The sequence below is a fragment of the Pieris rapae genome, chromosome 2 (genome assembly GCF_905147795.1).
Source record: "Pieris rapae chromosome 2, ilPieRapa1.1, whole genome shotgun sequence".
Taxonomy (NCBI): Eukaryota; Metazoa; Arthropoda; class Insecta; order Lepidoptera; family Pieridae; genus Pieris; species Pieris rapae.
Genome location: NC_059510.1, coordinates 7,132,659 through 7,148,267, shown reverse-complemented (window position 1 = coordinate 7,148,267; position 15,609 = coordinate 7,132,659). Strand labels below are relative to the sequence as shown.

The 15,609-nt window shown below is 32.2% G+C and overlaps 1 protein-coding gene across 1 annotated transcript in view; it reads right to left on the bottom strand.

Moving 5' to 3' along the window:
- LOC123690063 (alpha-2C adrenergic receptor-like) overlaps window positions 1–15,609 on the bottom strand; it is a 134,573-nt gene that overhangs the window by 118,004 nt on the left and 960 nt on the right. The gene's annotated exons all lie outside the window — the stretch shown is intronic.

Here is a 15,609-nt window from a genome sequence, read left to right as displayed (position 1 = left end):
GTTTGTGCTTCTAATTTAATTAAGTTGCTTTTATTTCAGAACTAATAAATAAAGGGCATAAAACCGCCGCCAATATATTCACCTTAGAAAATAAAACATTAACCTGACTGGCTTACTAAAGAATCGTCCTCGTACCTTAATATGTCCTAGTTATTTCTTATAGCATTAATATAGGTGGAAAGAGAAAGAGTAAAATAAATGTTCTAAATCAAAAATCCTTGGTACAAACAATATCCTCACAGATTAAACCTGGAGTCGCGTTAGTTTCAAGGTAAACAATTACCTGTTTAAACTTTATCTGCAATACATTACACATTTACAAATATATATAATAATAATAGATAACGTATTCGATTTCTTTTAATTCCACGTCAGAAACCGTAAAAGTCTGTTAGTTTTATTAATATTGTACCTGAAATTCTTTAAACCAATATTATCAGACGCCTCATACAATATATCCTTAAGTATTCTTACAATTCTCACAATACTAACCACTTGAAATCCCAATGCAAATATCTAGAATTCCCAAGCTGAAACTAGTCCAAACTTCCTTATTAATTACCGCGGCCGACACTGTACTGACTTCTATTGAAATTCACTCTAAGAAAGAATGGCTTCCAAGTTTATTTGAACAGGGTTGGATTCGCTTCATACTATACTTAAACCTCTTTTATTTATAATATTTTAATAGTAGAATCAGCATTTTTTGCGGTTGCTATATAATAAAAATTATGTCACAATACTAACTAATGACGTCCTTAAAACTGTGAAAACCTTTTTAACGTCGATATAAAAAGGAAGCACAGGGAATCTTTTTTTAGTATCATAGGAGTAAGATACTACGTAATAATTAGGTAAAAATAAGTAGAATCATTATGAATAATCTTTTATTAAAAAACTTATCAAACAAGTAATAAATAATTTTTAATGTTAAATATGACACAATACGTTGTTCTTTAAAAAGTAATGTAGTGAATAATATAGAAATTATAACATTTTTAGTTTACGTCAACTGTTGAATCCGTATCTGTAAGATTTTATTTCTTTTTTACACTTCCCAGTTAAAGTTGGCAAATAGATTTAAACCGACTATCAACTGATTAAAGCAATTCCAATTAGTAAACAACTCCTCCATATAATTTAATTAGTGTAATGAAAGTATCTAAGATAAAACTATAACTGTCGAAGCGAACTATAGCCATATTTTTAATTAATCATGCTTTGGCTTTTGTATATTACAGCCAAAGACAAACTTTAAAAAACGAACTTTAATTTTGACTTACTAACTTTTTTATATATTATTAACTTTTTTTTGTCATAAATTACTAAGTACTAGATTCTATTCAATTTCATATGTAGAATACCGACATCAATTGAGATTTATTAAAATGTATGTATTTCTTTCAACGTTAAAGGGGCAAACTCTTTAAATATCGTTAAAAATTAATATTTGTGTTTTTACTAAAGGGTCGTTTATAAGTTATAGTTAATTATTTATTTTGTCATAATTAACTATAATTTAATTTCCTATACTAACTGATATTACTGCTGTAATAGCACCATGATACTGCAAGGAAATATAAAAACATTTTCAATATGTATTAGTTTTCTGATAGTAGAATTGCTTTTTTTTCAAGCATAAAAATCGATTGCTGTTATTCGTTTTTAATCAATTTTATTATTACCTCACTTACATGTTGAGAATATTGTATATTTGGGTGTTTTCAAATGAATGTTGGAGTAACGTCTTCTATTTAAGATGGGTTTCTTAAAACTTACCATCTGCAGCTATGAGAGATCTTAAACAAATATTTTACGCAGACAAGGCTACCCCAAGTCCATGGAAATGCATAATATACCATTTACGTAATTGCAGAGCTAAAAAAGTTGAGGCCATCGAGTACTGAAAATAGCCCGAATAACATTTAGTGTTGCGGTCTATTTCTGTTTTATATTTGAATGGGAGCTTTGTTGTAAACAGACGAGCGTGCTTCAAATTTGACGAGATGCCCGAGTGGCCTATGTAGATAATTCACAACTATTTTACAAAGAGAAAATAGCCATGGCGCCCGCTTCATGTCTAAGTATTTTTACTGTGGTATTTTAGTATAACATTTAGCTGAAAAACAAAGAAACAAAACATTCAGGTTAGCGATAAACTAGTATATAATACGGTGATATACCTATATAAACACATGAACGACACCATGTTGCCGAGCCTTTGAAATTATTCAGGGATGCGGATATTAAGACTACGTATTTCTTAAAATTGTATGGTGTGGCGAATTGGTCACGTTGAAGCTTACTAATTCAAAGTTTCTTACGGTGGCGATACAACCCTTAAGGTCTGCGCTTTATATTTCTGTATCTGTATCGTGGTTATTGATTATTTTAGCTAGGCAACTAGCAACTAGAGTTGCCTGGAAGAGATCGCTTGTTAGCGATAAGGCCGCCCGTTGCATCCCCTGTAATTTTTATGTATTGTGTTATTTGTGTTTCTTTGCAACGAAGTGTGAATAAATATATTTCTAATAAATTTAATAAGCGAGCACGACCTTAAAGATGAGATTCGCAGGCTAAATTCACTAGAACATTACAGCTATTTACATTTCAAGGATTTCTTGGTTTAACTCATAAGCAACAATTTCTATAATTGTAAGTAATCTTCAAACTTTCTTACAATAATTGGCACTACTTTTACGAGCTTTAAAAAAAACTCTATTTTCATAAAGCACTAAATACTCATAAGACTCATAAAAATATTCTCGTTTAGTGATATTTTTAATTATTTTCAGTGCTATGAAACAATTTTAATTAGAAAAGTACAGTCGGTACGTAGAAGTTTTAGTCTTCGTTGGGGACATTATTAAAACTTTCCCCACAGTTTTATAATTAAAAAAAACGATCGCCCTCTACGACAAGACTTTGATTTATTGCTTCTTTCTAGCCTACTGCCCTTAAAATGTTCTGTTTTGTTTCTTTCTGGAACACTGTTGTTACAACAACTGTTGTTATCTAGTAAACTTGGCTGGCTAGTTTTATATTAGAAAGATGTATTGAACTCGTAAAAACGTCAAGCACCCAATGGGCCTCATTTATATCAGTTCCATTCATACTTTTTTAAAACAAAAGGTGAAGGGAAACTTGAAATAATAATGGTTCTGAAATATCCAAATCCTATCCAGATCTTCAGAGGCTTCTACATATTTCTATTATACTTATTATATATTCTCTGAAATACTACGAACACAGTTGTTTTTAAGAACATATTTTGGTATTTTATTTCTTAATTAATACAGCCAAATTTAGACCCTCGCGTTCGTGGCATCTCATTTAATCGAACAATAACTATACTTATGGCAGGTGAACTCAATGATGGCTGCTATTCGTGACGGATATTTTTTATCAATTGCGCCAGAGAAGTCATATATGCGTAGACTTTAGATTTATGATAACCCCATTAGAAAAACTCAATAGGTCAATCAGGACTGCGTGGAGGCTAATTTTTATCAACTCTTCTGGAGATCAATGAGCCTGAGATTTACGAACTCGTGGCAGAGACGTATAGGATGTGTGTGACGTTGCTCCGTCCTCCTGGGCCCATGTTCTTTGGTTATAAACAGGAAACCTTTGAAGTTTAGACACCAAGGACTAGTCTAACATTTTCACATAACGCTCTGAATTGACTTTAACTGTGCAATCCCTTTCGTCTTCAAAAAAGTAATGGCCGATAATTCTTCGCGCTGACATCGTAGCCCACACACTCACTCTAGTCTATTGGCAATTCTGCTTATTTAGGTGTCTATTAAGATGAATATGAACTTCATTCGAAAACAACATGTTGGTAAACAAACCTGATTAACGATGTCAAGCCTGACTGTCATATTGGGGCTTTAATTCTTGCACTTTTACACAATTAAATTTTGTAGGGATGCAGCTTTAGATCATTGGTACCGGTCTCTTCAAACTCCTGACCCATTTTCGAATATGAAGAATGTGTGGCGCATAATTTAAGTGGCGAAAACTATACTTATAATACTGTATTTCTACGCGCTACAGACGCAGAATTACTATTTTTGTAAAATTCTTGCAATGCGCGGTTTGCTTCCAAGAAACGTTCCATAGCGACTGATCACTGAATTCCCGAGAGACGGGGTACTGTTGACATCAACACTGCGCCCCTCGGATTTGCAATAAGCTAAATAAATGTAAACTTTTTTTTAACACTTGTTATTTTTAATGTAGTTCTTTTTTAATTGTGGAGGAAGGCGTCCCTAATACATGGTATTTATACAATTGTTTATAGAAACAGAGGAATCGGTTTTAATATAGTTTAAGATTCATCGAAAGCGATAGTTGAAATACGACTGAGGCGCAAACTAGCTGATGTGGTCTCTGGCAGAATGACCAGCGCTGTGGAACACTCTGCTCCTCAGCATAATGCTGAGCCAGGGCCATTTACAGCCACAGCACACACGCAATATATGCTTGAGACGGACCGAAGGGGAAAGGGAAAAAATAATATACCTCTCTTTATATCTTTTATTTAAGTTTTTCTCTTTGATTACTGCTGTGTTGTGTATTTATGTGTGTGTGTTTTGTTTGTAATAAATAAAATGTCTATGTCTAAATACGAGTATATTAAAAAAAACACGAAGTTTTGCATCCTCATATATATATCCTCGTATATAAGGTGTAGGTAAGTTATGAATATTTTAATAGATTTAAGAACGTTTACTCGTCTAAACTTTATGGTATAAAAGGCAAGTTTGTGAATATACGTAGAAATGTTTTGGTAATCTTGCAACGTACTTGAAATACAAGTCACTAGGTAGGAGCTTTAGGAAATATATTTGGAACTAAGCTGCCTACAATTGGTGCAATCATTCATATGACATCTTTAGTCGAGGGAACCGTAAAGCACACGAAATAATAGTGGAAATAAAGTAAATATATCCAAAATAATCCAATCTCTCAATATAACATAAAGCCTTTAATACTTCGTTAAAAGAAATACACTTTATTACTTACAAACAGTCTAAAACTCCCCTTTATTTTAAAATAAGCCTCCTTCTGACAAGAAGAGATAAAGGTAAACTATTTTGCCTCAAGAAATAGAATGTTGGTACTATTTTTATAAGATTGTAAGTGGTGTAATGTTAATAATCTTAAAAGTTGATCGGAAAAATAAATGTTGTATTCTAAAGTTAAATTACTTTTGAATTCCATATATATTCAATCGAAGTGTATTTGCGTTTTAAATGCCATTACAGAAGGATCAAGCAAAAGCAAGACAATAGCCGCGAATAAGTTGATTGCATGAAAAATTCCTCGGCATTTCTCAGTACGTATAAAACACTGAACATTAATATAAAAGCAAATTCTTTCAGCGCGCACAGTTCACAATTTGAAACGGAATAAACAAGAACAAAAAAATGTAAACAGCCGCTCTGTTTAAAACCGTTAAAGTAGGAATGTTTCATATACGCCAACTTTGTTTGTGCCCGTTTTTGTGAAACTTTTTCAAAGTGAAAACTTTGGGGCCATTTAATAAATAAGTTTCGAGTTTTGCTCACGCTTAACTTGTTTTGTTAATTTTAAATGATGTGTCGAAGAAACTGTCTGGGTCAACAGGTATATGTAAAAAAGAACATATATAGCTTATATATATATTATATCTTTGATCTTATATCTTTGATCGTATATCGTTATTTTTAATCTGGGGATCCGTCAAAAGATCAATGTTTCGAATTATAGCAAAAAAAAACGGATTGGTTTATCCGGGACGGACCGGGCTTAAATATAAAGATACAAAATAATGACCTGAGCGACCGGGTCAGTGGTCATAAAGATCGTCGTGTATTACAAGATAAGCTATAGATAATTTGAATTAACCGAATCTAAATGCAATTCATACTCATACACACTGACTCTTTACATAAGTTATAAAGTAAGTTCTACATGTTTCTGTTTAGGTATCTTAAAAATATCAATTCAGAACAATTTATATTTTGATTATTAATTGACGTTGCATACTGATCTCATGTACCAACTGTTCATGTACAACCTGTTTCAAGTGCATGTGTGTGATATTTGAATGGAAATATTATGATTCTGTGATTTATTTGTATCTCGGCCATAGCTTGAGTGTGGCGCTCATCCCTTAGGGAGCAGCCTAAAATGGATGACCGCGGTCCAGGGTGAATAAATCTGGATTAGTCTAAGTGCATGAGATACTGCTGCTATCGTTACTAATCACTTCACTTCACATCGATCTTGAAAATATAAGCTACATATATTATGGGATATATATGTAGCTTATATTTTCAAGATCGATGTGATGTATTAAAATTATGTGATTAGTATATAACAATAGTGTTTTGTTTTTACTATAATTTTGTGTGATGTTGTTTTGCCTTTTGATGCTGAGCGTTCGTTACTTTCTTGTTATACATTTTGTTTTAATATTGTCATCTATAACTGACCATAGTTACCAATATTAATAAATAAATGTTGATATCTAAATGTCAATGAGTCTTTATTATAGAATTTTGTCGAAGGCGGCGCTCATAAATCTAAGAAATACTCGAATAATCTCCTGTGTAATTATACTTTATATAAAACTAGCTGACCCGGCGAACTTGGTTCCACCTTGGACAGTAAATGAGCAGATTTTGTATTTTATTATTATATAAAATTGTAAATTGTAAACATTTTAATGATCCTTTATTAGCTAGTTAAATTGGTGTATGCGATACACTCCTTAGTGAAGCACCTTGTGATAAACGACTTTTTTTGTTTTATTATCAGGCTACAATTTTTAGATTTTTTGTTCACGTCACGTCCCACAGAGACAGTATCATATTACGATTCTAGGTTCTAAGCTACCTTTCTACCAAGTTTTCTACCAAATAACAAGACTATTTTATAAATATAGTGATTCTAAATCGTGTCTATAAATAATTATTGTAAATTGTATACTTGCAATGTTTATAGATTTTAACATAAAAACAATGCACTCTAAGCCTTATAAATTATATAGAATACTTAAAAAGCCTCGTATAACCCCAATTGCTAGCTATAACCCTGTAAAATTATACTAAGTACAAGTGTAAAAAAGAAGGAATAAATCTCACTTAGGATTCGCTATAAAAACAAAGATACAGAACAAACATAAAGAAACATAACCATAAAATGTTTTGTCCAAATTAATATGATGTGAGGATATTAAACCTGGGTAAATTATAGCACATTAGATTAGGTATATTACCCAAGTTGAAACATCAAAGTTATTACAGGTAATTGGGAGTAAGTACTAGGTACGGGTACCGGTGTTTAGTGATGTTCAATTGACATCGATAAACACAACCCTCTCAGATTACATAATGTTTTGGTATTTTCCTTTTTTTTTTAAATCAGTGGTGCTACAACCTACCTAGGCCTCAGATGTCTGTATCTATTTGATTTGTTATTCTAGTAAGTACTTATTTCCTCACGATGTTTTCCATCACTGTCCTTCGAATATTAAATATGCACATAGAAAGTGCATTTGTGCTGAGCCGGGAATCAAACCTACGGCCTTAGAGATGAGAGTGCACGCTGAAGATACTACAGGCTAACACTGCTCACCTTTTTTTGACTATGCAAAACATAATTTCATGCCATAAACAAAATTTTTATAATATTTAATGAAAGAGTAAATAGAGTGTTTTACAAATTCAAAAAGGCAGTAAAGATGCGTGTTAGAATGAACGCAGTGGACTAAAATTAAGACGGCTCATGGCGACGTGTATCTCGCTTGTATATACCCATTATTATTAAGTTTCTCATGTAAATAAAATATATTTTTTTTGTAATGAGAAATAAAGTTCTTTTAACATTATATTATTTAAGTATTATATTGTGTACGTTAAATAAATATTTAATTGTTATATGCATATTAATGTCCATCAACCCAAATTGGAAATTATTTTTTAACAAAATTCTTGTAAACGTAAAAACGAAAGTTGAAAGTTGAAAGGAATAAAATATAGAACAAAGTCCGAAGTCTTTATCTCTGAAATGAAGTAAATCATTAAAATTCTAAGACGAACATCGTGAATTTTTCAATTCTGCAAAAAACTTTGTGAGTTGTAAACTTTTAACCTCGCCTCTTTGAACTTAAATCGCTTGGAATAATTTCTCTTGTTTGATCTAAAATATCGATATCTGGGTGCTGCACTAGCATTCTCCACATATCCCAAAAGTTTAACAAGTTGAGTGTTACAAGGGTCGAACTTTGTAAGGTTCTTAAACAAAAAATGGTTAAATTTTGATAATTTATCTCAAGTTACGTCATAGTCATATAAGTTTATTTGTTTAGGAACCTCATCTTTGATCTCATACTTAAGGCTTATTATACCCTTACTTTGTATGACTTTATAGACCTCATTTTGTTAGTAATACGACCTAAGAGACTTTAGCTACACTTACTAGAACGATAGAAGATATATTTTACTGGAAGAGCAACATATGGGTTAGATTTATAGTTATATTAAACTAAGAAAGACAAACACAATTTTAATTTAAAAAAACTCAGTGGCGCTACCACCTCTTCAGGTCTTGGCCTCAGATTTTTGAATCCGTTTCATGATCATTTTTAAATCTAAAAGGCAAGTAGGTGATCAGCCTCCAGTGCCTGACTCATATCGTCGACTTTTTGGGTCTAAGACATGTCGGTTTCCTCACGATGTTTTCCTTCACCATACGAGCAAATGTTAAATGCGCACATAGAAAGAAAGTCCATTGGGCCGGCCGGGGATCGAACCTACGACCTCAGGTCGAGAGTCGCACGCTGAAGCCATTAGGCCAACATTGCTCTATAGTAATTAACTTTTTTATTGTAATTCTTAATTAACTGAACATAAATTACGAAATAAAAACGTTAAGGATCGTTAAAATTTCATGAATATCTTAAGTTTAATACTTTTTTTACGCAGTAGTAAAACTTACAAAACTGCAATCAACAGTTTATAGTTACACGAATCTGCTAAAAGTTTGAAACCAAAGAAGTTTTCGACTTTGACCCCGTAAGTTTGATAAAAATCATATCAACACGCAAACCTGCTTTTAATAATTTTACCAATGGTTTGTGCACAAAGACAAAATTTTACATTGCGATCTATCTTAAGACTAATAAGTACTGTAAATTTATAATAACTTTTTTAAGGATATTTAACGGCCAATAACACTACATACAGATTAGAGAAATATAGGAGAATACAAAAATATGTTTTGTAAAAATAATTTTATTTCAATAATAAGTCAAAGACAAATCTAAATAATTGCCGATTCAGCCAAGGCATAATTGCCAATGTCCCGTAATGAACCTGAATGTAATACAAATTATAGTCATCATTTGCCTAGAACATCCTATCAATTTGCAAAGATAGGTACAATTATTCTTGTTGATTATACAATAATTAATTTAATTATTAAACTATTCATCAGCATTGTACGTACGTATTTTAATTTCTACGTCTTAAAATTAATTATATGATATGCATAATAATATAGTCTCAATTATTTAAATAAATGATTTAGGTTCTTTTGAAATCGACACTGATGTCATAATGTAGTTACCAAGCAATCATTAAAATCTTGTTCATATTCGCAAACTCGAAAATAGATTTTTCACTAAACAGATATAATAATAAATAATTCAGAGACGCTACATCCCTATATGGTCCTTGGCCATAGACTTTTATATTTGATCATTCTCAATTCAAAGACAAGTAGGTTATCAGCTTTCTGCTTGACACATGTCGACAAATTTTGGATTTGAGATATGTGGTTTCCTCACGATGTTTCCTTACCGAACGAGCGAGGGCGCAAATAGACAATATTATCGTTCGAGCAATCCTTTATTACATTACCATAGTTCACACCATGAAGTTTTCTTACTCTGTGGTAGCAAGCTCACGTTTCATTACACAGATAAGAGTATTCACACGTTCGTAAATTACGCACGTAAAGGTAAGTTTGCCGTGACGCGGTAATTATTTATTGCTATCGCGAAACCGTCTTATCCGCCGGTCGTATACCACTCATTATATTTACAAGGTCTCATCAGATTTATCTTATTTAGGCACGAAATACGAATAAAGGAGGAAATGTATGTGGGCAGAACATTATCAGGATTTACTTTTTAGTCTGATATTTACATAATATGCTACATAATTAAGCAATTAGCAAGTTTATAAGAACAGTTAATTAATGTGGTACAGATGTCGAAACATTTCTATTTATATCCATATCGGAGGGATAGTTAATCGTTTCAGTTTAGACTGGTAATTATTTGTATGTTAGTTGTGATCGCTGACAGTGAAAAGGGGTGAGGATTGTCAGTTTGCTTTTGACATGTACAGGTGGCTGGCGTGACGTGATAGCGCATGGAATTAGTTATCTATGGAATGAGTTTAAGCGCGCAAAATGCGTACCGATTTCGTAGTTGTTTTTCTACACTAATATTATAAAGAGGAAAACTTTGTTTGTTTGTTTGTTTGTGTTTGTAATGAATAGGCTCATAAACTACTGAACCGATTTTAAAAATTCTTTCACCATTCGAAAGCTACATTATACTTATATATACATAACAAAAATAGGGTTCCGTAAGATATGAGGGTTTTTTGGACACAAGGTGTAAAAAATCAACCAAAAAAGTTACTATTTTGCGTACCCTGCCTAAACTATTAAAGATAGAACCATAAAATGTTCTAAGTAATTGTATATCTTATAAATATCTACAAAAAATTCCGGTACAATAACCATAAATGATATACATGGCAAAACGACGATTGCCAGTTCAGCTAGGTTTAATATAACCCACAATTGCATTTTCACATATTCTTTACTTCCCATAGAAGAGAATGATCGGGATCAAGTGCACTCGAAGGAAACAGGAATCCATCACCACCAAAGACAAGTTAACAGAATTTAAATTGAAATTTATTTATATACACACTGTTAGCGATAGCAAAGCAGCAACAAAATTTATATTGAGATTTCTAAGACATAGCTTTAAGAAACCTAGAAAATTTCACCGTGGCCGTAAGTGCAAGTAAACTTATTAAAACATTAAACCTTTTTTTTATAGAACAGGCGGCAAACGGGCAGGAGGCTTGTGATGTTAAGTGATACCGCCGCCCATGAACACTATCAATGCCAGAGGGCTCGCGAGTGCGTTGCCGGCCTTTTAAGAATTGGTACGATCTTTTCTTTAAGGACCTTAATAAACTTTATTTCTGGTTAAAATTTATGGAATTATTATGGTTTAAAAATAAAATCAGAATAGATGCTGACAATGATGGATGTAACATCTTAGCTTTTGCTATTAAACATGCTTGCTACAATATACAACAAATGCATATCCTATATAATTATATAACAAATACCTGCTAGTTCTCTGGAATTCCTTTATCTACAGATACTGACGAATGAATAGTTCTAGAATCCAGACGGAGCCCGTCCAATTTACACTTGTGTACACTTCACTACATGGCTGTATTACACACGTGTTACATATTGATTTGAGGCTTATTGAGGAACAGCATGTTGTAAGCATTTAAACCAGACAATGTTTATTAATAAATTGCTTTAAATTATTAATCGTTCGCTTGTATATGCTTTAGAAGAAGCTATACAAGCTTAAATGTAAACCATCGTAATCTAAACTCCTTTAAGCATAAGTTACGACATATTTATACAATATACACTATCCATATCAAATTATTTGGTAATATTAAATAAGTCGTCGCTAAGAGAAATTTTTGTCTACGTAGAGTTATTATAAAATGTAAGGACATTTTTTCTGACAATAACGTATTAAGTAGAAATCATAAAAAAATTACTAACTTGAACTTGGTGACACACTCATTTGTTTACTTTTTGATATATATTTATAATAGTTTGTGTTAAACCTTATGCGCTATGTATATGTTTATGTCACTTTTAATCTTATAGACATTCATATGCCGTTATATTATAATTTATCCCGCGATATTTTAAAACAGTCTGACAGTTGGTTTTCGATAGATTCTAAAGTTTCTGACGTTAAATAAGTTATTTAACAGATGGCTATAAGACAATATAAAAATAAAATAATATTATTATTTATTATTAAGCCTTATTAAACATACCTTTAAAAATCATAAAAGAGTAAACAACTTCTATATTATTATGTTATTTCACAAAAAATATCCAAAATTAAAAATATTGATTTTTATACGTCGGCCATACGACATAATACAGTCAGTCATATACGTAGATTAGTCAAATTGACGATGACAAAGCCATGAACTGGTGCGACGAATGAATTCTTACTTTTAATTTTTTGTAGTCAAGACTTACTTAACAGAATAAAAAAACAATAGTATAGCTTCCATAGTAAGTTATAAATAATCTGAAATATTTTTAATTTTGTCAAATAGCACAGCTGGGGGTCTAGACAGCTTAACAGTAGTGTATGTAGAAAGTCGAAAACTAAATTTGTATGAAAATAACAGCTAGTTGGTACCAACTGTCGACACTTGTTTTCAATTATTCGACAATTTATAATTGTACAAAATACATTGTTATGTAGTGATATTTAACGGTGGCATATTATACACAGGCAGTGTGGGTTAAACGCGGACATAATGACAAGGATACGAAAGTGAATGCTTAGTTGGTTTTGCCATGTAGAACTGATGAATGAGGAGTTGTGTACAAGGCAACAGTGAATGGTGGAATCGGTTAGGGTAGGCCTTTTCCTACTGGATCTGGATCAAATTTAGAAAGTCTAGACTTATTAGAAGTACCTAGAACCTTCGAGTATACCTGGTGAATGTCATGAGGATAAAGCGAGGGAGCTAAGTCAGGATCGTAGCACGTGGAGATCAGTGACCTCTACCTACCCCTACAGTAAAAAGGCGTGGTGATACAAATAAATATATAGAAGGTGATCAGCCTCCAGTGCCTGACACACGTCGTCAACTTTTCGGGTCTAAGACATGTCGGTTTCCTCACGATGTTATCCTTCACCGTTCAAGCAAATGTTACATGCGCATATAGAAAGAAAGTCCATTTGTGCACAGCCGGGGATAGAACCTACGACCTCAGGTATGAGAGTCGCATGCTGAAGCCACTAGGCCAACACTGCTTTAATAATAAAAAATAGAAATATGTAAAAAGTAAAGTAAACACCTACTGGCCCTTGCAATCACCTCCTTTTTGTTTAGGCAAAACCTTTGGATTGCAAAACCATTTATTTACTTTACTAGAGCGCAAAGCTTACAATTGGCAAAACGTCATTTTTGAACACCAGAGATGTACACAGAATTTGCATATGTATATTCCGTGTCAACGCCGACGGGATATTATTAATACTAAGAGCTTGTAGGAATTAGTACAATCATGCTTTCACATGCAATTTGCTCTTGCAAACATACCGAGTGTAATAGCTCAATCAACAATATCACTATTCACCACAAGCGAACGTAACTCGAAATAAATAAAATTTCTACACAGCATCACATTAAAGAGTTTCTACGTTTGATTCCGGATTGTAAAGCAACGGGTCTGCCCTTTTGACCAGCACGAAACACGACGAATCAACTTCCTTTCTCCTACGTAAGATTGCAATTGCATTAATAGTTGTACGATAATGCAATTATTATTAATACCACATATTTACTAAAATATGTAATAATAAAAAAAACTTGGTGTCGTACCGAAACAAAAATAATAATATTATTTTTATAAGTGGAAAGACGCACATTTGCGTCTATTTAGGAGTGACAATTCTTTCTTTGATTCGTAACCAACAGTATTTATATATTGACCGATTAAGCCTTTCAGACGATAGTTTATTTAAAATAATCACATCTGTAACAATACATTGACAGAACTGCTGGCGGCAGCTACTATATTAAAATCAATTTAGTTAAAGATAGCTCACGAAAGGTCAAGTATAATTTGCTATCCGGTAATGGATTTAATTCTAATGAATGTTTCGTCGCTATCATTAAAATTTGCATGATGAAATTATTCCATTAGCTCTTAATTAAAAATATCAATCAATTTTTATGTTAAAATAAAAACAAAAATTGTTACCTATAGTATTTATTTTATAATTATTAATTATTATCATTTATTACATATACAACTGATAATTAGTTTTCTCATAGTTATGAAACAAATATAAAAACTTCGTAAGTAATAACTCTACTACCGAAGATCTTGTCTATTAATTTGAGCATTAGGAACAATAATCATAGATTATAAACAAGTTATAACCCGCGTTAATTTGATCTTGACGTGATATAGCACAAAAAAACTAAATTGAATCAATTCAAACTAGTAATTCTTGAGATAAGCGCGTTCAATCTAACAAGCCTTTCCAATAACTTAAACAAATATATGTAATATAGTATAAAACAGTTATTTTTAGATTATTACTACTACTACTGTAAGCATACTGTCTTTCTTTAGTTGAGTACTATTTTTCATATAAATATGTCAATATATCGGTGTCTTACGAGGATAAAATAAAAAAAGTATCGGTGTCTGAATTACTAATACGAATTTCGATAGGAGCTACATTTAAAATTAACAACTAATGAAAGAATCATTACCCATATAGCATAAAGCAATATTATTAATAAAACTAACCGAATGTTGAGTATAATTGCTTATTACCAAATTAAAATTTCTATCCACTTATACGACGCTAAAACCCAGTGCAAGTAGTATTATTCTACTTGCAGAAGGCCGAAGGTTTTTATGTGTATATTAAACGTAACGATATTATGATTATCGGAAATTATTACTCTCAGATCGGCTATTCAGACTGACAGTAAGAGTCACTTTAAACCATTTAACCCAATTGTATTGGTAGTATGTTCCCTCGTACCAGGTTGTTAGCATTTTAAACATACCTAAGAGATTTAAATTTGGAATTAAGAAGATTTTATTTATTTTTAATTTAATTTTCGTTGATCCCTTGGAAGATGAGACGGGCTTTGGTATGGATTTGGTACTTGTGTGGACACGTTTGCCCCATCTCACATCCCTCGGACAAGCAAAAAAGTTGAGGCATCCGCAGAGCAATAGCGCAAGAGCGGAAAATAATTAACGGGTCAAATATAAGTGTCTTCTTTCCAACTTCGATTTTATCCCTTTTGAAGAGTTTTGGGCGCAGGCTCTAATTAAAGATTTAAGTTGGCGCCTGGTAGATAGTACTGGTGACAGACCTCTTGCTTTCCTCGCTCAACGAATAAGTATCGCAACACAGCGAGGAAATACTGCCGGCGTCAATCGTACACAGCAAATTTATTTAAATTGTAAATACTATAAATTTCATTGTTGTTGCTATTTCTAATAAAGTACAGTACCTGGATGACCGAGCTTTCCTCGGTATTTTTTTTATAAATTGTGTTTTACTGTAATTTTTATTTCGATCTTACCGACAGAATAAAATGACATTTTCTAGAAATGATTCCCAGCTAGATCGATTAATCGCCCCCGAAACCCATATACTAAATTTCATGAAAATCGTTGGAGCCTATTCCGATATTCTAATTATATATATAC